Source organism: Electrona antarctica (genome assembly GCF_951216825.1).
Source record: "Electrona antarctica genome assembly, chromosome: 8".
Taxonomy (NCBI): Eukaryota; Metazoa; Chordata; class Actinopteri; order Myctophiformes; family Myctophidae; genus Electrona; species Electrona antarctica.
The window spans coordinates 35,986,185-36,012,389 of NC_136789.1; the positions used below are offsets into that span (position 1 = coordinate 35,986,185).

Below are 26,205 nucleotides of genomic sequence, written 5' to 3' on the forward strand. Positions count from 1 at the left end.
GTGATGAAGATGGTGACGGGGAGGACAGTGGGGCAGCAGAGCGGGGAGGGGTTGGGTCCAGTTTTATGTACAGTTGTGTGTCATCAGCATAGCAATGGAAGGATAATCCATGCCTGCTGATGACACGGCCGAGGGGAAGCAGGTACAGAGTGAACAGGGTGGGGCCAAGCACAGAGCCCTGGGGGACACCACATGTGACAGGCTGGGTCCGGGACTTTGCACTTCCCAGGGAGAGACACTCAGTTCTGTCTGTGAGGTAGGATGTGAACCAGTCCAGGGTGGTGTCGCAGAGTCCGATGGTGGAGTGCAGGCGGTGAAGGAGGATGGTGTGGTCAATTGTGTCGAAGGCTGCAGTGAGGTCCAGGAGGATGAGGAGGGAAGGGGAGCCAGCATCAGCTGCCATGAGGATGTCATTTGTGACCCTGACCAGTGCGGTTTCAGTGCTGTGGGCGGAGCGGAAACCAGACTGAAATTTTTCTGACAGGTTGTTGGTGTGAAGGTGGGTTTGTAGTTGTGCGGCGACGACTTTCTCCAACATCTTGGAGAGGAATGGGAGGTTGGAGATAGGTCTGTAGTTGGCATGGACATCCGCGTTTAAGGTGGGTTTTTTGAGTAGGGGTGTTATGATGGCAGTTTTTAGTGCTGATGGAACGTGGCCGGACTGAATGGAGTGGTTTATTGCATTGGTAATTAGAGGGCTAATGGCTTGGATGTGTACTTTGAGCAGGGCTGTGGGGAAGGGGTCCAAGGTGCAGGTGGAAGGCTTCATTCGCCTGATGATATCCTCGATCTGTTGCTGAGTGGTGGGAGTGAAGCAGCAGAGAGGCTGGGGGGATCCCGGCTGTGGGCTGGCAGTCGGGGGAGATGAAGTGGGGGGGGGCAGAGAGGGATGAACGGATGGTGTCAACTTTCGTTCTGAAAAATGAAAGGAAGTCGTTGCACTGTTCAGCTGTGGTTGCTTGGTTTGAGGGGGTTTGGGGTTTGAGAAAGTGGTTTATGGTTGAGAAAAGTTTTTTGAGTTGCCGGGGCTGTTATTAATGATGTTGGAGTAAAATGTGGATTGTGCATCTCTGAGGGACTTTGAGTAGGCCTTTTGGTGGTCTCTGTAGGCCATTTTATGGACCGTGAGTCGTGAGGCCTTGAGGCGCCTTTCAAGGACACGCCCTGCTGCCTTCATTTTCCGCAGTTCACTGGTGTACCATGGGGCTGAACGGGAAAATGTGACAGTCCGTGTCTGTATTGGGGCGTGAGTGTCGAGGAGATTGCACAGTGATTTATTGTAAAAAGCCACCGATTCAGTTGCTGATGAATGGGAGGCAGAAGACAGGTGGTGGAGGTCCAGGGTCAGGGTGTCTGGGTTGATGCGTTTGAAGTTTCTGAAGTGGATTTGGCGTTTGGGTTTGGTATGGGAGGGAGGGAAAGGCAGCTCAATGGAAATGACTTTGTGGTCAAACACACCCATGTCGTAGACGGCCAGGTTGCTGACAGGAGCGGAGTCGGTGATAACCAGGTCTAGTGTGTGCCCCTTGTTGTGTGTGGGGACATGGACGTGTTGTGATAGATTTAGGCAGTCCAGTAGTGTTAGGAATTCTGAGGCAAAGGGGCAGGAGGGGTTGTCCACGTGGATGTTCACGTCACCCAGTATTATGGTGTTGGTGGATGTGGTGCAGAGTGAAGTGAGAAGGTCATTTAATTCTGAGATAAAGACTGAGTTTGGTTTGAGTTTGGGTGGACGGTAGATAAGTAGTAAAGTCATGTGAAAAGGTGGTTTACATTTAACGGCCAGGCATTCAAATGAAGATGGAGAAGTGATGGGGAGGGATGTCAGTTCCAGCTCATTTTTGTAAAAAATGGCTAAGCCACCACCCACCCGACCAGTGTTGCGTGCTTTTTGAAAGTAGCTATAACCAGGAGGACAGGCTTGATTCAAAGATGAATACACCTCGGGCTGGTGCCAGGTCTCTGTGAGGCACATGAGGTCTAAGCCTTTATCCAGAATGTGTAGATTGATGAGTGGTGCTTTGAGTGTGAGGGATTGTGTATTAAAAAGTTCTATTTTTGCTGTTGGTGAGGGGATGAATCTCGGTATGGGTCGGAGTACACTGAAATCCACTCCGTGTTTTCCAAGCTGCTGCTTGGTCAGTAGTGCTCTCGCGATGTTTCCAGCGCTACAAACTCCAGAGGCGACAGTGCTCTGATGACGTAGCGAAGTTGCGACGGGACGTACGACTGAGCAGATGGATGTGATGTTATGAGCAGGAGAGGAGTAAACAAACTGTCGATGGGTGCTTCTGTGAGTGTAACGTGATCGGCGGAGAAGTCCAAGTCGTTTGATGACTGAAACACACGCTGGAATAGTGTGATTGTTGAGCTGTAGCAGCATGACTTTCTGCCTCAGTCCGTATATAGCGAGCTGTAGTGAATAAGTACAGAACAGTTGCAACGCTCACTTCACAGGGGTGTGATTTTTATTATTACAGTAGAAGTTTACAGACCAAACTGTAAATAAAAGGTTTACATGACTTTCTGCCTCAGTCCGTATATAGCGAGCTGTATTGAATAAGCAGAGAACAGAATATGGGACAGAGTTGCACCACTCACTTCACATGGGTGTGATTTTTATTATTACTACAGTAGAAGTTTTTTTCTTATGAAAGCAGAGAGTCTTCTGTTTCATACGGTATATAGTATTTATATGTCGCTATAGGCCTTATTTTGTGAATATTGAGGAGTTCACGTCCATGTCTTCTCTGAAGTTATCTGGTGGGCACAAGCTGCATTCAATAACCAATTACTGTCTAACTGTAGATGGGATCAATGTATACTGTTTTCCTCGTAAAAGTACACATTCAGGGCTTTCATTCGGTGTATAGGATGTATAGGATATTTATTGGGTTCAATTTTATATCTGCCTGTCAATGTCTCTGACTTTAAACCATCCATAACTCTGCTCGCTGTTCAAGATAACCACTTCCAGGCAAATGCAGGTGTTGCAAAAAGGTCAATATCTCCAGAATGGAACATGGTAAAATCAAAATGTATTTTTTTAATTGAAGTGGACAAGTTCAGCTTTCTTTTGATGTATGCGTGTGATTCTCGCTATAAGAGAACATTTTGCTGTGGGCCCCCGAACAAGGCCTTTGTGCAATGTTAAACGGTAGCAACATCCAAATAGGCCTGCCGAGATCTTGTAGTAATCAAAGTGTTAATACATTTTTCAATCAATCAATCAATATCAGTATGAAGGGACTTACTTTAGAAAGGGAAGATGTTACGGGTTCAGCATATCGATGTGATTGGTGATCAACTTGTATGACTGTCTGTGTGTATATAGATGTGATTGGTGATCAACGTGTATGACTGTCTGTGTGTATATAGATGTTACGGGTTCAGCATATGGATGTGATTGGTGATCAACGTGTATGACTGTCTGTGTGTATATGGATGTGATTGGTGATCAACGTGTATGACTGTCTGTGTGTATATAGATGATGTGATTGGTGATCAACGTGTATGACTGTCTGTGTGTATATGGATGATGTGATTGGTGATCAACGTGTATGACTGTCTGTGTGTATATAGATGATGTGATTGGTGATCAACGTGTATGACTGTCTGTGTGTATATGGATGTGATTGGTGATCAACGTGTATGACTGTCTGTGTGTATATAGATGATGTGATTGGTGATCAACGTGTATGACTGTCTGATGTGATTGGTGATCAACGTGTATGACTGTCTGTGTGTATATAGATGATGTGATTGGTGATCAACGTGTATGACTGTCTGTGTGTATATGGATGTGATTGGTGATCAACGTGTATGACTGTCTGTGTGTATATAGATGTGATTAGTGATCAACGTGTATGACTGTCTGTGTGTATATAGATGATGTGATTGGTGATCAACGTGTATGACTGTCTGTGTGTATATGGATGTGATTGGTGATCAACGTGTATACTGTCTGTGTGTATATAGATGTGATTAGTGATCAACGTGTATGACTGTCTGATGTGATTGGTGATCAACGTGTATGACTGTCTGTGTGTATATAGATGATGTGATTGGTGATCAACGTGTATGACTGTCTGTGTGTATATAGATGATGTGATTGGTGATCAACGTGTATGACTGTCTGTGTGTATATGGATGTGATTGGCGATCAACGTGTATGACTGTCTGTGTGTATATAGATGTGATTAGTGATCAACGTGTATGACTGTCTGATGTGATTGGTGATCAACGTGTATGACTGTCTGTGTGTATATAGATGATGTGATTGGTGATCAACGTGTATGACTGTCTGTGTGTATATCGATGATGTGATTGGTGATCAACGTGTATGACTGTCTGTGTGTATATAGATGATGTGATTGGTGATCAACGTGTATGACTGTCTGTGATGTGATTGGTGATCAACGTGTATGACTGTCTGATGTGATTGGTGATCAACGTGTATGACTGTCTGTGATGTGATTGGTGATCAACGTGTATGACTGTCTGATGTGATTGGTGATCAACGTGTATGACTGTCTGTGTGTATATAGCCCGGATGTGTGGGGCTTGATGGGATTCATGCATTCAGTAATAATACAGATCCTGAACACGACCACTGTGTCTGTCATCCTGTCTGTCACCACTGTGTCTGTCATCCTTATTCCCTTGAATAACATACATTCACGACCACTGTGTCTGTCATCCTTATTCCCTTGAATAACATACATTCAAACAGTACTTGCGCGCTTTGCTTGCGCACTAGTAGTGTGCAACACGCAAGTAGGCACTCGACAGAGTGCAGTTCTAGTTTGTAGCTATTTCATTTATCCAACAAAAACTAATTCCATTGGGCTCCTTTAAACTAAAGGCCTGTCAGTGTAATTTAGACATTAAAGGACCACTTCACCACTTTTCAACCGATCTTCATATAATAGGTCCTCACTAATAATCATGAAAAAATGGCACAATTATTTTCTACTCGGTCTGTGTCTCATAGGAGGGCTGTGGGCGGTTCAGAAACCAGTCTGTGTCTCATAGGAGGGCTGTGGGCGGTTCAGAAACCAGTCTGTGTCTCATAGGAGGGCTGTGGGCAGTTCAGAAACCAGTCTGTCTCATAGGAGGGCTGTGGACAGTTCAGAAACCAGTCTGTCTCATAGGAGGGCTGTGGGCAGTTCAGAAGCCAGTCTGTGTCTCGGGCTGTGGGCAGTTCAGAAACCAGTCTGTCTCATAGGAGGGCTGTGGGCAGTTCAGAAACCAGTCTGGTCAGATAGCAGATCTACAAACTCATGATGACATATTAACACTACACATCTCTTCTGGCGGTCCCTTCTGGCCGTCCCTGGTAGTACAACACAGTGGACATCTGGAGAAGTTCCGGAGGGACCGAAATGTTGCCTTTATTAAATTAAAGATAAACTCATGTACCGAGCAGATAATCAGTGTGTGGGCGTATCTTATTCCTTATCATCAGATCTGCTATTTTTGAAACATCGTGAAAACGTGTGTAAATCATTGAATATAATATGTACTCTTTCACAGCGAACATTGTTAACTCCTATCTTTGCTACTGTTTTGGTATGCGGTCAGGTTTAGGCCTGGCTCAGGGAGGAGGACGCCCCCTAGTGGTCAGGTTGAGGCCTGGCTCAGGGAGGACGCCCCCTAGTGGTCAGGTTGAGGCCTGGCCCAGGGAGGAGGACGCCCCCTAGTGGTCAGGTTGAGACCTGGCCCAGGGAGGAGGACGCCCCCTAGTGGTCAGGTTGAGACCTGGCCCAGGGAGGAGGACGCCCCCTAGTGGTCAGGTTGAGGCCTGGCTCAGGGAGGAGGACGCCCCCTAGTGGTCAGGTTGAGACCTGGCCCAGGGAGGAGGACGCCCCCTAGTGGTCAGGTTGAGACCTGGCCCAGGGAGGAGGACGCCCCCTAGTGGTCAGGTTGAGGCCTGGCTCAGGGAGGAGGACGCCCCCTAGTGGTCAGGTTGAGGCCTGGCCCAGGGAGGAGGACGCCCCCTAGTGGTCAGGTTGAGGCCTGGCTCAGGGAGGAGGACGCCCCCTAGTGGTCAGGTTGAGGCCTGGCCCAGGGAGGAGGACGCCCCCTAGTGGTCAGGTTGAGGCCTGGCCCAGGGAGGAGGACGCCCCCTAGTGGTCAGGTTGAGGCCTGGCCCAGGGAGGAGGACGCCCCTGCCATGCATAGTCCACCAAGACAAACATTAAAAACGCCATTGACAATGGACAGAGTTTAATGTTTGTTTTGTCTGTCACTGAGCAAATCGGCATATGATGTTATGATGTCTGTGATATATTGGGTTTTGGTGACATTCCAAGAACTGCCAATGCAGCCTGGCCTTTAGAGGGCAGCAACGGACTATCTTTGCGGGCTGTGGGTTACAGGCATAGAGTATATAAAAGGATAGAGACTGAACTGGCGCGAAGCTCCGCCCCCCAGCTATTCATGTCAGTGGAAGTTGCTCAGTGGCGTTTTGAAGCACCCGGAAGACTGCCGGAAGTACCGTCTCAGAACGTCTACTTCCGCATTTGACCACCAAATGTTGGTGGTCAAATGCGGAAGTGCAACCGAGCGCTCAATGTTAAAGCCCAGCTGCACGGGGTTTCCCGGTCATGAATCCACGGATCCGCCTGTAGTCCCTCCTCCTACCACTAGGGCCCAGAGCTTCAACGTTGAATATATATATATAATCTTTATTTCAGACAGTAGTCCATATCACAAAAACCAAAGTACAAAAAACAAAAAGACAAACAACATGGGAAAAGGATAAGGATAAGGATAAGGATAATACAATACAAGTACAGTAGTGCATATAAAACGTACAGACCTACCTAATCAGCAGCAGGCTGCTGAGCCAGTGCTTACGCAGCCTGGACGTGACCCGCTAACAGCTCTTCACAGGGTTCGTTAGTGCCACTATGATGCTGTTACAGGACACCTCCAGACGTTGCATAAAATTGTACATAAGTTTTCTTAACAAAGCATCAAGTGTGGGCACACCAACAGAAGTAAACAACTGGCTGGCACTGTGCCACCTAGGAACATGTAGCAGTAACCTGGCACTGTGCCACCTAGGAACATGTAGCAGTAACCTGGCACTGTGCCACCTAGGAACATGTAGCAGTAACCTGGCACTGTGCCACCTAGGAACATGTAGCAGTAACCTGGCACTGTGCCACCTAGGAACATGTAGCAGTAACCTGGCACTGTGCCACCTAGGAACATGTAGCAGTAACCTGGCACTGTGCCACCTAGGAACATGTAGCAGTAACCTGGTACTGTGCCACCTAGGAACATGTAGCAGTAACCTGGTACTGTGCCACCTAGGAACATGTAGCAGTAACCTGGTACTGTGCCACCTAGGAACATGTAGCAGTAACCTGGTACTGTGCCACCTAGGAACATGTAGCAGTAACCTGGTACTGTGCCACCTAGGAACATGTAGCAGTAACCTGGCACTGTGCCACCTAGGAACATGTAGCAGTAACCTGGTACTGTGCCACCTAGGAACATGTAGCAGTAACCTGGTACTGTGCCACCTAGGAACATGTAGCAGTAACCTGGTACTGTGCCACCTAGGAACATGTAGCAGTAACCTGGTACTGTGCCACCTAGGAACATGTAGCAGTAACCTGGTACTGTGCCACCTAGGAACATGTAGCAGTAGCCTCATGGCATCATTATATGCCACTCTGAGCCGTTGCATGTTTTTTACTCTGTACGAGGACCATAGATGGGCTGTGTACAGAGGGGTGACATACGATCTAAACAGGGCACACTTTACGTCTACTGAGCACATAGAACATTTTCTTAAAAGCATATTGGCCTGTGCATATATTTTGCGACACTGTCGCTGGATGTCACTGTCATCCCTGAGATCCTCAGAGAGGATATGTCCAAGGTATTTTAACTCCTTGGACACAGCTAGAGTGGCATCTGAGAGACAGAATGCTGGAAAGGTGGATTTCCTGTCCTCTCTAGATCGAACAATCATGATACAACTTTTGTTGGCATTATAAGTAATATCATGCTCTTTGCCATACTGTGAGCATATTTTCAATAACTGTTGTAACCCTGCAGTATATGGGCTAAGTATAACCAGATCATCTGCGTACATGAGATGATTAATAACACTTTCCCCAACAATACAACCTGTTTTACAAGCATTTAACTGCCTTGATAGGTCATCCATATAAACATTAAATAGAAACGGGGATAGAATCCCACCTTGACGGACCCCATTGCCCACGTGAAATGGGATGGAGACCGCATTACCCATTTTACCTGGAAGGTTTGCTGGGCATACCAATAAATAAGAATTCTGACTATGTATTTGGGGACACTTCTAGCTATTAGTTTCCTGAATAGTTTTTCATGGTTGATTTTATCAAATGCTTTTGAAAGGTCTATAAAACATAAAAATACAGAGGAGTTATGAATTTCATACTTAGCGATCAACTCCTTTAGGGCATAGATACAAAGGTCTGTACTGTGTTTTCTCTTAAAACCAAACTGATTGTCAGTAGTTAAAACATACATTTCAATCCTGGTTAAAATGATTCTTTCTAACACCTTTGACAGGATACTGGCAAGGGCAATGGGCCTGTAATTGTCCATGCTGTTTAACTTCCCAGCCTTATCTTTAAGAACAGGGACCAGTAAAACAGACAGGATTAAATTAGGAAGGACACCATGAACCATAAGACCAGTGAAGCACATAGATAGCAATGGACTAAGTCTATTGCTGGCATATTTAAGATGCTCAGCAGTGATATGGTCCAGGCCACAGGCTTTGTTATTAACAAGCAGGTTAATAGCATCAGATACCTCACTTGACCTAATAACCACATTACTGTCTAGATCAATATTGTCAACAACAACAACATTACTTTTGACACAGTTGAAAAGTTTGAGGTAATGTTCACGCCATACTTGGGCAATTTTGTCTGCGCCACAGACCCCCTCAATGTCTGAGGGTAAAGGTGTTTTGTTACTGTTCATTACACGGACCGCTTTCCAGAAGTCAACATGGTTGTTAGTTTGAAGCTTTCTGGCTAGCGTATCAGCTCTAATGGTGTTCTCATTGGTCTTAATATGCCGGAGAGCATATTTGAATCTGGCATTGGTTTGTTTTTTATGCTCGAACACATCCCCCTGTCTTGGCCTACGTGCATGATTCCAGTGTTTAAATGCTTCTCTAGCTGCAGCATGATGTTCAGCCACGCACTCGTTCCACCCAGGTTTGATATTAAAAACCTTTTTCTGCCTACAAAATGGCTCACTAGCGGCATTTAGAGCTGCTGTGATGTTATCATAAAAATTACAAAGATCAGCAGCATGATGTGTATCTGTGCAATTCATATTTAAACACTTTAAGGCATCACTTGGCAATACAATATTCTTTAATAAACTGTCAGTTAGGGGACAGAATATCTGTCAATATCCTCCTCAGATAGCTTAGACCAGTCTAGTTTCCCTGTGCTAGCAGTATTACTAGTGGCAGCCAGGAGGGGCACATTTTCAACATTTAAAGTCATAGCTATAGGTATGTGGTCTGAGGTGGCCAGTCCATAGCAAATCTCAAGTTTTCCCAGAGAGGCATGGGCATCTGCTGTGCACACACAATGGTCGAGCCACGATGTAGAGTGCCATGCTTCGCTCACATAAGTAAAACTATTATCTGGTAAAAATAATTTGCTAGATAGATTGTGTACTGTATTTAACTTGTCCAAATCTTATTTGGCAAGCCAAGTCTCTTGGAAGCACAAGATGTCACACTCGTTCAACAATGTGTCAACAGTCAAGCCTCACTGGCCCCTTGGTTACAGGTCAGAGTGTACTGTGTTCCCCGGATGTTGGGCATTCTTGACTATGATGTTGACCAAGCTTGTTGTTGTTACATGTGGAGTCTAAAGTAAAGTACTTCTTGCCAACAACTGAGTGATTCTTTCAGAGACTATATAACATCTTTTGGCGACGAGGATAAAGGATGGCTACCATAGGCACGCTAATAGCGTCTGATGAGAAATCCCAGACGTGGGAGGATTATTGCGAGATTTTGGAGCAGTTTTTCGCGGCAAATGGAATTGCCGACGGGGACAAACAAAGAGCCATATTGATAAGTGTAGTAGGTCCAGCTACTTACAGATTAATGAAGAGCCTCCTCAGCCCAGAAAAGCCTAAGGACAAAACGTTTCAAGAGATTGTACTGTTACTAAAAAATCACTTTGATCCAAAGCCCAGTGAAATTGTTCAAAGATTCAAGTTTGATTCACGTAATCGCAAGTCTGATGAAGCAGTGATGGACTATGTGGCCGAGCTGCGTCGGCTAGCTCAGGACTGTAACTACGGTGACACATTGCAGGGAAGATTGAGGGACAGGATTGGGCGCAGAGACGACTCCTGGCTGAAACAGATCTCACTTTTGAAAAAACTTTGCAAATTGCCATATCAGTAGAGACTGCAAACAAGAATGCAAGGGATCTTCAATCCGTGGGTGACGCAGGGAAGTGTTTCAACGTCAATGACGGTCCACGTGAGGCTCGGGCTGCATTCAAGGAGGAGGTCCGTGAGTGTTATCGGTGCAAAGGGACCAGACACACGGCAGCCGAATGTAGGTTCAAGCAGGAAAAATGTCACGCATGTGGAAAAGTGGGGCACATTGCTAGGGCATGTTTGGGCAAAAATAAGGCTAACCAAGGGGGTAGAAGACCAACAGAGAGAGAAAGGAGACAGAGGCCCAGTTATCGCTCACACAAAGTGCATGAGAATCAGGATGAGGGCGAGAACAGCTCAGAAGATGAATCATTTTCATTAGGCTGCATGACATTCAGACTGGGGCGCATGAGTGAAATGCATCTGAGAAGAGTGGATCCCTACATCGTGGAAATGAAACTAAATGGAAAAAAGGTTGACTTGGAGATAGATACAGGCTGCAGTCTCACAGTGATAAATGAAAATCAGTTCAACAGAATGTGGAGTGAGACAAAAAGGCCGAAGGTGAAACAGTTGGAGACAGGAGACCCTGTGGGAGTGATAGGGGTGGCTCAGGTCAAGGTTGCATACAAGCAGCAAACAGAGACACTGCCACTGGTGGTGGTGAAAGGAGAGGGCCCCGGTTTGCTGGGACGAGGCTGGCTGGAGGACATACACTTAAACTGGAAAGAGATAAAGGCCCGACACGGAGCACGGGCAGCCGTAAAAAACATGACGGTAGGGGACAAAATAACACTACAGCATGTGCTGAGCCAAAACGAGGAAGTATTCAAGGAAGAGATGGGCACCCTTAAAGGCACAAAGGCCACTATACATGTCAAATTGGATGCAACCCCCAGGTTCTTCAGGCCGAGGTCTGTCCCTTATGCCATGCGCGCTAAGGTGGATGAGGAGATAGACAGGTTGTTAAATGACAAGGTCATCACACCAGTGAAATATTCCGAGTGGGCTGCACCTGTGGTCCCCATCCTGAAGCCTAATGGGACTATACGGCTATGTGGAGACTACAAGCTCACAGTGAACACAGTCTCATCCCTGGAGCAGTATCCCATACCCAGACTGGAAGACCTGTTAGCTGCCCTGTCCGGAGGAAAGCAGTTCTCTAAATTGGACATGAGTCACTCTTATCAGCAGATCCTAATGGATGAAGAGTCAAAGAAATACCTGACAGTCAACACGCACAGAGGACTGTTCACATACAACCGGCTGCCGTTCGGGGTGGCCTCAGCGCCAGCCATTTTTCAACGGACTATGGAAAGTCTGTTAAGAGGAATCCCCTTTGTGGCTATTTATCTTGATGATTTACTGATTACCGGGGAAACTGAGGCCGACCACCTGGCAAACCTGGCCACTGTGTTGACTAGACTGAAAGAGGCCGGACTGAGATTAAGAAGAAAGAAGTGCATTTTCATGCGGGAGGCAGTGGAGTATTTGGGCCACAGAGTGGATGCCCAGGGGCTGCACCCTGTACAAAAGAAAGTGAAAGCCATAGTGGACGCCCCGGCCCCTACAACTGTCACTGAGCTGAAGTCCTATTTAGGGCTCCTAAATTATTATGGCCGGTTCTTGCCAAACTTGTCGACCCTGCTGGCCCCACTGCATGAACTATTAAGAAAGGATGTGCCTTGGACATGGAAGAAGAAGCAAGAGGAGGCCTTTCAAGGCTCCAAGGCCCTGCTGACCACGGCTGCAGTCCTGTACACTACTCAGCTGATCGGGAATTAATTATTTCCTGTGATGCTTCACCTTATGGAGTGGGTGCTGTTCTGTCACACCGGATGGAGGATGGAGGCGAGCGCCCCCTGGGGTTCATGTCCCGCACGCTGGCTCCTGCGGAAAAGGGATACTCACAACTGGACAAAGAAGGCCTGGCAGTGATGTTTGGGATACGGAAATTTCACAAATATCTGTATGGACGTACATTCACTATCTATACGGATCACAAGCCACTGATCTCTCTTTTCGATGTGAGGAAGGCCATCCCTCAAATGGGCTCCCCCAGAGTCCAGAGGTGGGCGGTTCACCTGAGCGCTTATGAGTACAACATAGTGTACAAAGACGGAAAAAGTCATGCAAATGCTGATGCGTTAAGCAGGCTGCCCCTGCGTGAGACAGTGAGGGAAGAAGAGGAAACGGAGCAAGTGCTGATGATGGATTTAATCGATGATTCACTGGTAGACAACCAGCAGCTAAGGCGTTGGACAGCAAAAGACGTGATTTTAGCACAAGTCCATGAATACGTCTTAAAGGGCTGGCCAACGAAAACAGACCCTCAGTTCCAGCCATATCACCAGCGTCAGATGGAGCTGAGCGTGAAAGACGGCTGTGTACTCTGGGGAGCCAGGGTGATTATTCCCACTAAGGGAAGAGGGAAGATTCTAAAGTTACTGCATCAGTCCCACTCAGGCATGTCCAGAATGAAAGTTCTGGCGAGATCATATGTATGGTGGCCTGGTATGGACCAAGAGGTGGAGAAGGAAGTGCGGGCGTGTGAAGAATGTCAAAAACACCAAAAGTCTCCACCCAGTGCGCCAGTGCGCCACTACATCCATGGGAGTGGCCTGAGGCCCCATGGTCAAGAATCCACATGGACTATGCAGGGCCTTTCCTCGGAGAAATGTTCCTGGTGATAGTGGATGCTCACTCAAAGTGGATGGACCCCATGAAAACATCCACATCCCACTCCACCATAGAGAAAATGTGTTCGGTTGATATTACTGAAAAATATTGTGTTGTATGGGCAAGAGGGTTTGATATTTTCTGCTTAGTTTAGGCTGTGAACTTAAAGGGGAGGAAATGTGATATATTGGGTTTTGGTGACATTCCAAGAACTGCCAATGCAGCCTGGCCTTTAGAGGGCAGCAACGGACTATCTGTGGGGGCTGTGGGTTACAGGTCAGAGTGTACTGTGTTCCCCGGATGTTGGGCATTCTTGACGATGACGTTGACCAACCTTGTTGTTGTTACATGTGGAGTCTAAAGTAAAGTACTTCTTGCCAACAACTGAGTGATTCTTTCAGAGACTAAATAACAATGTCGATTGACGTTATTGATGATGATATCGCGATGATGTAAGATGATAAGGGTTGGTAAAGCGCCCCTCACTTCACACGGGTGTGAAGAAATCATGATTTATGTTTTTACACAGAACACACGCATAATTATGACAGAACTGCGACATTTACCTGCATTTCAGCAGGATTTACAGCAAGCAATTGCAAAAATATAATAAACAGCCAAATAAATTTGAAAAATCACACCCGTGTGAACTGAGTGGTGTAAGGTCTTATGTAGACTGATCAGCTGTGGTCTGACGTAATGTCTGACGTAATGAAATCACACCCGTGTGAACTGGGTGACCATAGCAACCGTGCTCATTTTTTACGAACAGACAGACAGACAGACACGTAAACTGAGTGGTTTACACCACTCAAAAATTAAGAAGAAAAAAATAAATATATTGTATATCATGGGTATAAATAAAATCACACCCGTGTGAACTGAGTGGTGTAAGGTCTTATATAGACTGATCAGCTCTGACGTAATGTCTGACGTAATGAAATCACACCCGTGTGAACTGGGTGACCATAGCAACCATGCTCCAAGTTCTTGAGCCAAGTTCTTGAGCTTAGCCCAGATACCCTGGTACATATAGTAATCATTTCATTTAATTTCATTGCTCATTTTTTGGTACGAACAGACAGACAGACAAACTAACAAAGCCAGTTGTAGGAGTGGTTTACACCACTCAATAATGTCACACTTATAACAAGGTTATGATGCTATTTTATGAATGAGGGGGCCCCATTTAGAGAAATCAAAGTAGATAACATAATAACATATGTAATCTACCACAATGTATCTAAATAGATCCCCTCATTGCTGTAATGTGGATATTAGAACATTCTAATGTTGTTTTGCACTTGTTTATGGAGACCTCCCTCTGAAAGCCTTAAATAAACTGAGGGTTTAAACACTTGATGGTTTATACTTTATAGGACTCTGGGGGTTATTTTATTGACTGAATAAGCCCATTGTCTGATTTAAAAATTGAAAAGTTAACTGTGCACTTTTTGGAGGCCCCTGAAAACTGTCATGATTTAGAGGACATTTTGTAGAATCCCCAACCTAACCTGAGTCGGATGGTCTGGGTGCATTCAGGGAGTACTGTGTGTGTGTGTGTGTGTGTGTGTGTGTGTGTGTGTGTGTGTGTGTGTGTGTGTGTGTGTGTGTGTGTGTGTGTGTGTGTGTGTGTGTGTGTGTGACTGTGTGTGTGTGTGTGTGTGTGTGTGTGTGTGTGTGTGTGTGCGTGTGCGTGCTTAACATTACAAAAGGGTGAGGCAGACTGTCGTCTCCTTCCAGCTGAAGTGCATTTACATTAACGTGTATTGTCTCCTAGGTGTCGCCTGGAACTCTGGACAACACGTAAACGCCCAGCCAGCCGTGTGTGTGTGTGTGTGTGTGTGTGTGTGTGTGTGTGTGTGTGTGTGTGTGTGTGTGTGTGTGTGTGTGTGTGTGTGTGTGTGTGTGTGTGTGTGTGTGTGTGTGTGTGTGTGTGTGTGTGTGTGTGTGTGTGTGTGTGTGTGTGTGTGTGTGTGTGTGTGTGTGTGTGTGTGTGTGTGTGTGTGTGTGTGTGTGTGTGTGTGCGTGCGTGCGTGCGTGCGTGCGTGCGTGCGTGCGTGCGTGCGTGCGTGCGTGCGTGCGTGCGTGCGTGCGTGCGTGCGTGCGTGCGTGCGTGCGTGCGTGCGTGCGTGCGTGCGTGCGTGCGTGCGTGCGTGCGTGCGTGCGTGCGTGCGTGCGTGCGTGCGTGCGTGCGTGCACTACCCAGAAGTAGTTTAATCACACATTCCTGATTGTATCTCAATTCAATTCAATTCAAAGGAGCTTTATTGGCATGAGAAAGCATACGTTGATATTGCCAAAGCAAGTGTCAGTATACCAAAGACGGATTAACCCCACAAGGGCCCCTGGGCCGGTACATTTTTTGGGGCCCCCCTAGCGCGCGTGCGCGCAGAACTTTCAAGGTTTTTTGTGTTTTTATAAAGACTTTTGCCTAAATTTAACAAAATCAATGGCCAATGAAGGTCCCCAGGAGTTTTTTTCAGGGCCTCAAACCCATTACAGGGCTTTACATTTTCCCAGAAGGGCCCCTGGGCCACGGCCCCATTGGCCCAATGGCTAATTTGGCCCTGCAGTATACAGTTGGAGGTACAGTATTGTGTAAACAAGATATATACATGTTATAACAGGGTATAAAGCTTTTTTTAAACAAATAGCAGCAATTCTTTGCAGTCACTTTGGGACAAATAGCAGCATTTGTTTTCTCAAGACTATTTAAATATTATACAGAAAAACTCAGACTGAAGGTCCTCACACACCGAGCGTGTTCTTCTGATTTTTAGCAGTGTTTCTCCATCGGTTTTCTGAAATACGCGTCCAGTGTACAACCACCTTTAAGGTGTGTTTAAAGGCAGCAGCTCTGTTGACATGTGGTCTACTGGGTACAGACAGTAGTTAGTGGCAGCGGTGGCCGAACGGCACGTTAAAATTACCACCGCTGAAGTGCCCTTGAGCAAGGCATTGAACCCCTACCATGAAATGTTCTATGAGCAGGGTGTGGCTGTAAACAAGCATCTCGAGCTTAGTCCACTTCCCTGGGTAAACAAAGAACTTTGCTTTAGTTCTTAGGGTGGTTGTATTCCATCGGATAACCTCCTTTTGTCGCAACTGCTGTGTTTGCACATTGTTGTATTTCTCCCAATAGGCATGGGAGTTATTTTTGTTTGTTTTTTTAGTCGTTGACTCGTTGGTCAAAACACCAAGCTGCACATCAGGAGCAATTAGGGGTTCAGTGTCTTGCTCAAGGACACTTCCACACTAACTCTGGGGGAGCCCACAGGGTTCGAACCGGCAACCTTAGAGTCTGTCTTAATTCACTTTCTGAGCTGTCTGTCTGTCTGTCTGTCTGTCTGTCTGTCTGTCTGTCTGTCTGTCTGTCTGTCTGTCTGTCTGTCTGTCTGTCTGTCTGTCTGTCTGTCTGTCTGTCTGCCTGCCTGCCTGCCTGCCTGCCTGCCTGCCTGCCTGCCTGCCTGCCTGTCTGTCTGTCTGTCTGTCTATCTGTGGCCTTCCTTCCTTATAACTTCTTTATTCAAAAGACTGACTAATGAAACTAAATCAAAACACTGTTAACTAACTAGCCTCTTGAAAGACATCAGAGACACATACTTCCCACAGATTACAACCACACACAGATTTTGAAAACATGACCAATGACAAAAAACTCCCATATCTGCTGGGCGAAGTACAACAATGTGCAAACACAGCAGCAAGATTCGTGAGTTGCTGTGATAGGAGAAGGATATCAAACGGAACACAACCACCCTAAAGACTAATCATTGTGTATATTCCTGCACTATACCTGCATCCAGTGATCTTGGTACATAGAAGTTGATCTATTGAAGATTCTGACTTTCAAATGTACATAATTTTTGTTTTGATGTATGTATTGTGTAAACGTATGTTTTCTCATGACAATGAAGCCCTTTGAATTGAATTGAAATTGAAAGCTTGACAGGAAATGATGCCATCAGGAGGGCTAGCATCGTCCATTCATCCACCATCATATCATCATGTCAGGGTGTGAGATGTGGCACCCTGCCAGTAACAGGGGGAGTGCTTCGTTTGCACCCATTGTTTGGTGTGAGCAGGTCACTGAGGTCACTTAGGTCAGGGCATCTGTTCAGTGAGTCAGTGAGTGAGGGGCACACTTGTGGCTAGAGTTGTCCCACTCTGTACTGGGGCGACTGTGGCTCAGGAGGTCCAATGATCCACTCTGTACTGGGGCGACTGTGGCTCAGGAGGTCCAATGATCCATGGGTCGGCGGTTCGAATCCCGGCTCCTCCTCCTGTCTACATGTCGAAGTGTCCTCTTGGGCAAGACACTGAACCCCAAATTGCTCCCGATGTGCTGGTTGGTGCCTTGCATGGTTTCCGCCGCCATCAGTGTATGAATGGGTGAATGTTATGCACAATCTATGTAAAGCGCCTTGGATAAAGGCGCTATATAAATGCACCACTTACCATTTGTCCCGATACCATTTTTTTCAGACAGAGTACAAGTACTGACTTTTTAGTACTCGCCGATACCGAGTACCGATAGAGTACTTCATTTTTGTTGAGTAACCAGTTATTTGAGCCCCTTTTTCCTCATAGATGCAGATGGATCTCCGGTCTACACTAGTCAGTTGTCATTTATGCTTGTTGTAGATTGGCTGTTTTGGGGCGATGTGCTGCAGTGTTGAGTCAGACTTGCCCCCTTTGCATTGATCGTTCAGCCTATAGCAGGGGTGCCCACACTTTTTGACTTGAGAGCTACTTTCAAAATGACCAGCTCGGCAAGATCTACCCACCAAATCAATTATTATACCATTGCTTAAAATAGTTTAAATATGTACCTGAGGGGGCTTCGGAATAGTAGAGTTCGTGTTACATTCTGTACAGTATAAAACAAATGCACTTGGAATGGGAAATAGAGGGGGAGAAATGTTTTTTTAATCGTTTTTTTTCTTCAATATATTTAAATGAAATACTCTTGGCATGTCATGTGATCTATCTGCACAGCCTTTGTGATCTACTGGTAGATCGCGATCTACCTTTTGGGCACCCCTGGCCTATAGTGTCAATTGGACGTGTTGGACCTCGGGTCAAAGTATCCGGGCCGGTTCCGAGTACCTGAGGATGGTATCGGCTACTCTCTGTCTGTTCCTGAAACAATACCCGAGGCCAGTGTTGCCATATTTTGTGGGAGAAATCAAAAAAGCTATACGCACACCAAAGTCCTTGTAGCGGTGCCGGCACACGGGAGAAAACTGTAGAGGAAATCTTGAAAAAACAAGAAGGTGGCCGCACACGCCAATAGCCACAGGTTTGTCTTACCTGCTGTCCTAATAAAATATTGGCACCCTGGCTATTGGCGTGTGCGGCCACCTTCTTGTTTTTTCAAGATTTCCTCTACAGAAATCATGAGCAAGTTAGTGAGTGAGTGGCACACTTGTGGCATCTGTCTGTCTGCTCCTCCTGAACCAATAGGAGGTGTCAGGTTGACAGACACTTCTCTCTGGGAAACAAAGGGTCAAATTAACATCCCATTGTCCCCCCCCCCCCACACACACACACACACACACACACACACAGCAGCTGTGACAGACTGCATGGTGTAGTTTCATTTGAACTTCTCTAAACTCCTGTATTGGGGGGGGGGGGGGGGGGGGGGGGTGTTGTCTTGCGTTGACGTTGTCTTCTATAGTTCCTTCCACCCACAGCAGTCAGTTAGTTTCCCTGTTAATTGAAAGTCTGCAGAAAAGGCACAGTTTTAAGATGCCTCACTGACTAATACAGTCAGACAGTAATACTGTAACGAGAAGAAAGACAAAAGTGGAATGAAATATTTATATTACTACAGGTATTTCTGCTGACCAAACAATTGGTTGAAATCCAGCTGTGCTGAAATGAGCATGACATCACACCTAGCTGTTTAGTAGAAGATTTGAGAACAGATTAATCACGTTAGAAACATCATCAGTTGTGCTGATTAGTGATTAGACAGATCGAGTTTCGTCAGAGCATTAAGTAACATTATCGGCTTAGGAATGGAACGAAAACAAAACAATTTGGAGAATAAATTAAATGTCCCTCTTGTGTTAACTAGCTGATTGTCGCAACGCGACACATTGTGAGCTTGTAGATAGATTTTGTACACATTTTGAACTTGTGAAATGGCACATTCTGCACAATGAGTACTTTTACTTTTAGTACGTTAAGTACATTTTGATGCCGATACTTTTGTACTTTTACTCAAGTACATTTTCAATTCCATACTTTTACTTATAACGAAGTAGTTTTAAATTGCAGTATTGGTACTTTTACTTAAGTAAAACAATTGAGTACTTTTTCCACCCCTGACCTATAGAGCGTCGCCGTCCCGCCTCCTACCCTGGACCAGGAAATTAAACCCAATGCATTTTTCCCATAGACATTTCTTAAAGTATTTATTTAAAGACGGTTACGCCACGGACAAAGCCAACTCGAGTCGTGACAACTCATGACAACACAAACAATATTTTGGACCAAACAAATAATTACAAAGAAGAAAAACAACAAAAAAAGTGATTGTAACCTGCCGTTTTTTTCTTCTTTCTAATTATTTGTTTGGTCCAAAATATTGTTTGTGTTGTCATGAGTTGTCACGACTCGAGTTGGCTTTGTCCGCGGCGTAACCGTCTTTAAATAAATATACTAAATGTCTATGAGGAAAATGCATTGGGTTTCATTTCCTGGTCCAGGGTAGGAGGCGGGACTGCGACGCTCTATAGGCTACAGCATTGATAAATATTTCAATAAATATTATATAATATCATATATATCATGTATTCAGCTAATATTCATATATAATTTATTCAATATATACAGCATTTATTCTAAAATTTACAAGAAGTCAACACAATTAGAGAATGTAAGATAATCTGTATTTTGATGAACGTTTGCCTGTTGTCTCGTATCCAACGACAACAGGCAAACGTTCATCAAAATACAGATTATCTTACATTATAAGTAATACAGGTGTTTAACAATAATGAAACTCTTGAGAGCGTAAAATGAAACCAAATCCCGTGGTTTAATTTTATGTTCTCAACAGTTAAAGATCTAGAAGGGCCCAATCTTCCGCCGTAGTCTGAAACCCCACCTCTTCAGACTCCACCATGGCCCGTAGCACTTACCCTACCCCCTTAGATAGCACTTTATGTACTTGGATAGCATTTTATACAGACTTATAACAAGTTATGTATACTAGACAGCAATGTAATGCACAATCTCTGTAAAGGTGTGTGAATGGGTGAATGTAATGCACAATCTATGTAAAGCGCCTTGGATAAAGGCGCTAGACTTTCTACAGGTCAAAGTGCACTCCACTTTATATTAGTAATATTTATATTAGTTTATATTATTAAACATGCAGTTTTTCTCTGACCCTCCCATTAAAGGGACAATACAACACAAAATGATACTCATTCTCTATTTCATTGAGATCACACATTTAACAGATTCGATCTTCTTCATCTAGCCTTCATCAAGGGGTGGGCAACTGGCGGCCCGGGGGCCACATGCGGCCCCCACCTTCACTTAATGTGGCCCTCAGGTTAATGTCAGAATATATGATATATTGGTTATTGTTACAATTTCCACAACATGCAAACATGTTTATTTCTTTCGTAGCCAACTTTGTATTTATGTTTGAGGGGTGCTAGCCCCGGGCCCTCCTATGTCCAGCTGAGGGTCTGTGTGTAAACACAAACATTGAAGATACAAGTGAGGACCAGTGAGGACGCAAATTGTGATTGGCCAGAATGAGATGATTGATGTATGATGAGCGCCCCTCACTTCGCATGGGTGTGATTTGTAATCCATAAAACCAGAATTTGATTAATTAATGGTGTGACAATGCTTGTATATTGATTTGACAAGTAATAGGCTACTACTAGCTGTGTCATGAGGCTTCACTCAAATAGGCCATACTGTAATCTTTTAACATGCTCCAGTAAATGGCTAACATTATTTTAGATTTTATCCTATATATTATCCCAAATTGTGACACAACAAAACAGGCAATGTCCTACAGAACATAACAAACTTATTTACTGTCAAGAATATTTGATTCAAAGTTCTTCAAAAGAACATCACATGAGGTTTAAAGTAAGAAGACAGACATTCTTGTTTAAGGAATAGGCCTACTCTTTAAGTTACAAGTGACACCTTCAAGTCTTTGCTTGCCTGCCTATGGCAGTTCCCTCCCTGCAGCATTTGTACTGTTATTGATTCAACATATTTTGCAATTTCATAGCATTAAGTCTAATTTGTTACTTCCCTGCAATTCTGTTACTGCGGCTGTTTATTCCTTTGTGGGTTATTAAAAATCACACCCGTGTGAAGTGAGGGGTGCTCTTTATATTATATATAGCCTATACATCATCATACATCATCTCATGAACAACTGAATGTATGTGATTGGTTAGGCGATTTGCTCCTCTACATATGACCCTTCATTGTCAATGGCATTTAATGTTTGTGTTGCCACAATCTGCCGATTCTAGTTGTTTTTAGATTAATCGGAATCGGTCTGATTAATCGGTCTGTCTTTACAGATAAACAAGCCCAAAGTAACATCTTGAACAGATATACAAGCTCACAATATATTAAATATGACTTAAATCTGACTTGCCTAAGCCTGCAGTGCAGACACCCTGTTACATGTATTTTTCAGAATGGACAAAATAATTATAATTTTTCAATGCAGAATGAGATCATATCGACATCGGTAATATCGGTTATCGGCCATAACAGCAATTAATTATATCGGGTATCGATATCGGCCAAAATATCTCATGGGCACATCCCTAGTTGCCACATATTAAGTCATATTTGAGGCAAATATGAGTGGTGTGGGGACAAAAGCTGTCTATAGGAAGGGCTAGGATCTATTCCTCCCACCTTTACACCACTTAAGACAATAAGCCCTATTTTGTACTTACTTGCTGGTCAATGGTCATGCAAAAATAGTGCAAAATATACTCAAAATAGCCTACAATTTGTGAGCTTGTACATCTGCTATTTTCTCTTTTTGAAGGGTGCTAGTCCCTCCAGCGTCTGGCTTTCAGGAGAAAAAGGACCCCACTTGTGGACTATTAATGTTTGTTTGCTTTAAGCACCCTCACTTGACACTTGATTTTGTTTTCTCCCTCTCTCTCTTTGGACATTTCTGCCTATTACATTGGTTCACATCTCACATGTGCTGTCTTACAGGACCTGAAGGAAAAGAAAGCCAACCATCATGTTTTCCCTGTCAGAGCTGGCCTCTCTGAATGAACGTCAGAGCAGTTCCAAGCTGTTGAAGCCCTGGTGGGAGGTGTTCATGGACTATCTGGTGGTTCTGATGCTGATGGTGTCCGTTCTGTCTGGTACAGTTCTGCTGTCCAGGGACAGAGTGGTCTGTCTCCCCCTAATGGACCCTCCCACCACCCCCACTGCAGCCACAAACCACAGTTTGTCCACTGAGAAACAAACCCCAAACTCTAATCCATCTGCAAAGGTTTCCTCTCGTGAACCCCTCACGTCGGTAGCCACAGCCCACATCCTCCAGCCCAGGGTAGACGTACTCATCTAGTCTATCAACAGTACATATACATCAGCCAGGTACTGTATGTGTGTGTGTGTGTGTGTGTGTGTGTGTGTGTGTGTGTGTGTGTGTGTGTGTGTGTGTGTGTGTGTGTGTGTGTGTGTGTGTGTGTGTGTGTGTGTGTGTGTGTGTGTGTGTGTGTGTGTGCGTGCGTGCGTGCGTGCTTGGCTCAAGCATTCTGGGTGATCATCTTGTGGATAGAGAGGCCAGTGTTTTGGCTCTGATGCCGCTGGCATCAAAGTAGTGGTTGAACAATACAGAACAGGTTTCAACCACCTTCAAACTGGCATTCATATTTTGGGCATTCAGCTTGTAGTTTGGCAATTTTCGTGCAACACTGTACAACAAAGTATAAAATAGGGCTTAAGTGGTAAAGACCAGACCACAATTGATTGATTGATTGATTGTTTGTTTGTTTGTTTGTTTGTGTTTTAAACATCTGTCTCTCTAGGTGTGCTATCACGAGGCTTTGCCCTGGTACTCTCGTTCTTTCCCCTACATGGCCATGCTGCAGTCCCTGCTGCTTCTAGCCAGCGGCTCCTTCTGGTTCCACTTCCCTCTCACGTCTGCCCGCATCGAACACTTCCTGGCTATTTTAGCTAAGTGCTGTGAGTCTCCGTGGACGTCCCGCGCCCTGTCCCACGCTGCCCAGCAGGAGAACATGCATGCCAAGAAAGACGGAGAGGAAGAAGTAGAGGACAAGGCGGAGGAGATGGCGACACTTCAATCTGCACATCCTCCGACGCCATCGTCACCCTGGGTGCCACGTAACCGACAGTCCAGCTGGGACTCGGGCACTGACAGTCCTCTTTTAAAGAGATCAGCATCCACCACCGGCCCTCCTTCACCTTGCCCCTTAACGCTCTCTCGGAACCCGTCTCTGTCATCGGTGAACTCAGCCCCACAGGTCCCACACCTTAATCCATCCAAGTGCCTTCAATTGGCTCCCGGGGGCCCCAGGCGGGTTGTTAGCCTGGATAAGAGTGACGGAGAGCAGGCCAGGGCGCTGTTCGAGAGGGTTAGGAGGTTCCGCGCCCACTGTGAAAGCTCTGATGTCATTTACAAGGTGAGCGGTCACCCGGAGGTCATTCATAATCGTCTTTTATAAAAATGGGCTTGAAGCAAATGTTTTTTAGCAGCAGTCCCTAACTTCCATGCTCTACTCGGGACTCAGTCCCTAACGTCCATGCTCTACTCGGGACTCAGTCTCTAACTTCCATGCTCTACTCGGGACTCAGTCCCTAACTTCCATGCTCTACTCGGGACTCGGTCCCTAACTTCCATGCTCTACTCGGGACTCGAACCCGGGTTCCCTGTGCGAGCGCCAACATGTGTACCTGTTGAGCTAATATAGAAACCTTGTAATATAGAAACCTTGTAAGGGCAGATACATTAATATAGAAACCTTGTAATATAGAAACCTTGTAATATAGAAACCTTGTAAGGGCAGATACATTAATATAGAAACCTTGTAAGGGCAGATACATTAATATAGAAACCTTGTAAGGGCAGATACATTAATATAGAAACCTTGTAAGGGCAGATACATTAATATAGAAACCTTGTAAGGGCAGATACATTTATTAATATAGAAACCTTGTAAGGGCAGATACATTGACCTTTGACCTTGCAATGCAATACCACTTTTTATTGTCAATCAGCAGAGGATATAGATTTCTCAATAGAAGAGCAAGTACACCAACTACAACCACCGCAGTTGTATTAATACTGTATCAACATACTCTCCATCTGTACCCTACGGTTCAGACCAATTTGACCTTATAATGTCTGCAGAGGAGGAAATAGTTGATTATTTTCTTTCTGATGATTATCTGTCATTATTTTTCATTGCTGAAATTAAACACTCAATTCAGTTCAATTGTGTTTAATTTCAATTAATTAGGGGTTGCCAGTTTTGGCCGATCATATAGAGGGTGTATGCGTGTGACATCATCATCAAACCAGGAAGTTATGCTGTTGTACTGTAAGATTCATGCCATGTCATTCCAACAGGGAGCTTCATCTTTACCACTGCAGTGCAGCTGTGGAACCAGGTGGTGCCCTTAGATTCCTCCAGGAGCGCCTAGAGGTCCTCCATCTGACCTTCACCCAGGCCGCAGAGATCCCCGGCTGGGTCTACTCCCTCCGTGCATTACATGAGCTCCACCTGACTGGCCGCCTTGGCTACGAGGGTGGGGTGGGCCGTAGCTGGGCGCTGGGGAGCCTCCGCCACCTTCGCCACCTCCGTGTGCTGGTGCTTCGGGGAATGTTGCAGTGGGTCCCTGGAGAACTGTGTGAGGTGACAGGCAGCCTTGTGAGGTTGGAGATCCACAACGAGGGCACCAGGCTGCTGGTGTTGACGGGGTGAGACGCATGACCAGCCTGACAGAGCTGCAGCTACAGGGCTGCCAACTGGAGCGTCTTCCCTCTGCCCTGCTGGCTCTCACGAACCTACGCACGCTTGATCTGCAGCACAATAACTTGAGAACTCTGGAGGAGCTGCTGAGCCTGGCTCATCTCCGCCGCCTTTCATGCCTCAGGCTTGCCTACAACCATGTGCTGGCCCTGCCTGCCAGCGTTGGGGTACTGCGGTCCCTGGAATTCTTAGATCTGGCCGACAACCAGCTCCAGAACCTGCCCTCCGCTCTCTTCAGTCTCCACCACCTTCGCAGGCTCCTACTGGCCGGCAATCTGCTGCAAGTGCTGCCAGCCGAGGTGAAGGCATTGCAAATGCTCACAGAGCTGGACGTCAGCAGGAACAGGCTGGACAATCTTCCCCCAGAGCTCTTCAGGGGCTGCTTAGAGCTGCGCAGCCTGAATGTGGCACACAACTCCCTGGGATCTCTACCTCCCGGGATTGGTGCTTTGAGCCACCTGTCTCAGCTGGACCTACGTTGGATTGGTGCTTTGAGCCACCTGTCTCAGCTGGACCTACGTTGGATTGGTGCTTTGAGCCACCTGTCTCAGCTGGACCTACGTTGGATTGGTGCTTTGAGCCACCTGTCTCAGCTGGACCTACGTTGGATTGGTGCTTTGAGCCACCTGTCTCAGCTGGACCTACGTTGGATTGGTGCTTTGAGCCACCTGTCTCAGCTGGACCTACGTTGGATTGGTGCTTTGAGCCACCTGTCTCAGCTGGACCTACGTTGGATTGGTGCTTTGAGCCACCTGTCTCAGCTGGACCTACGTTGGATTGGTGCTTTGAGCCACCTGTCTCAGCTGGACCTACGTTGCAACAGCCTGGAGGAGCTACCAGCGGAGCTCAGCTGCTGTCCAGGCTTGCATGGAAGTGGCCTGTTGGTTGAAGACTGGCTGGTTCACTCTTTGCCACGCCAGGTGAGGGACTTCTTGACCCAGCCCAGCTCCCCTTCTGGTAAATCATCAGAAATACCCTCTCGTCCAGAGTCGGACAGTTTCCCTTACCTCTCTGCTGCACAGTGGTGCTTCGCGTCTGCCTTGGAATCCCGGATATAGAGCTATAAATG

General features: G+C 45.9%; 1 pseudogene across 1 annotated transcript; it reads left to right on the forward strand.

Moving 5' to 3' along the window:
- The first annotated feature begins 22,375 nt into the window (after nucleotides 1–22,375).
- LOC306928739 (volume-regulated anion channel subunit LRRC8D-like) lies at nucleotides 22,376–26,194 on the forward strand (annotated as a pseudogene). Its single transcript has 3 exons — nucleotides 22,376–22,737; nucleotides 23,172–23,786; nucleotides 24,738–26,194. The product of its transcript is annotated as a volume-regulated anion channel subunit LRRC8D-like (transcript).
- The last annotated feature ends 11 nt before the right edge of the window (nucleotides 26,195–26,205 follow it).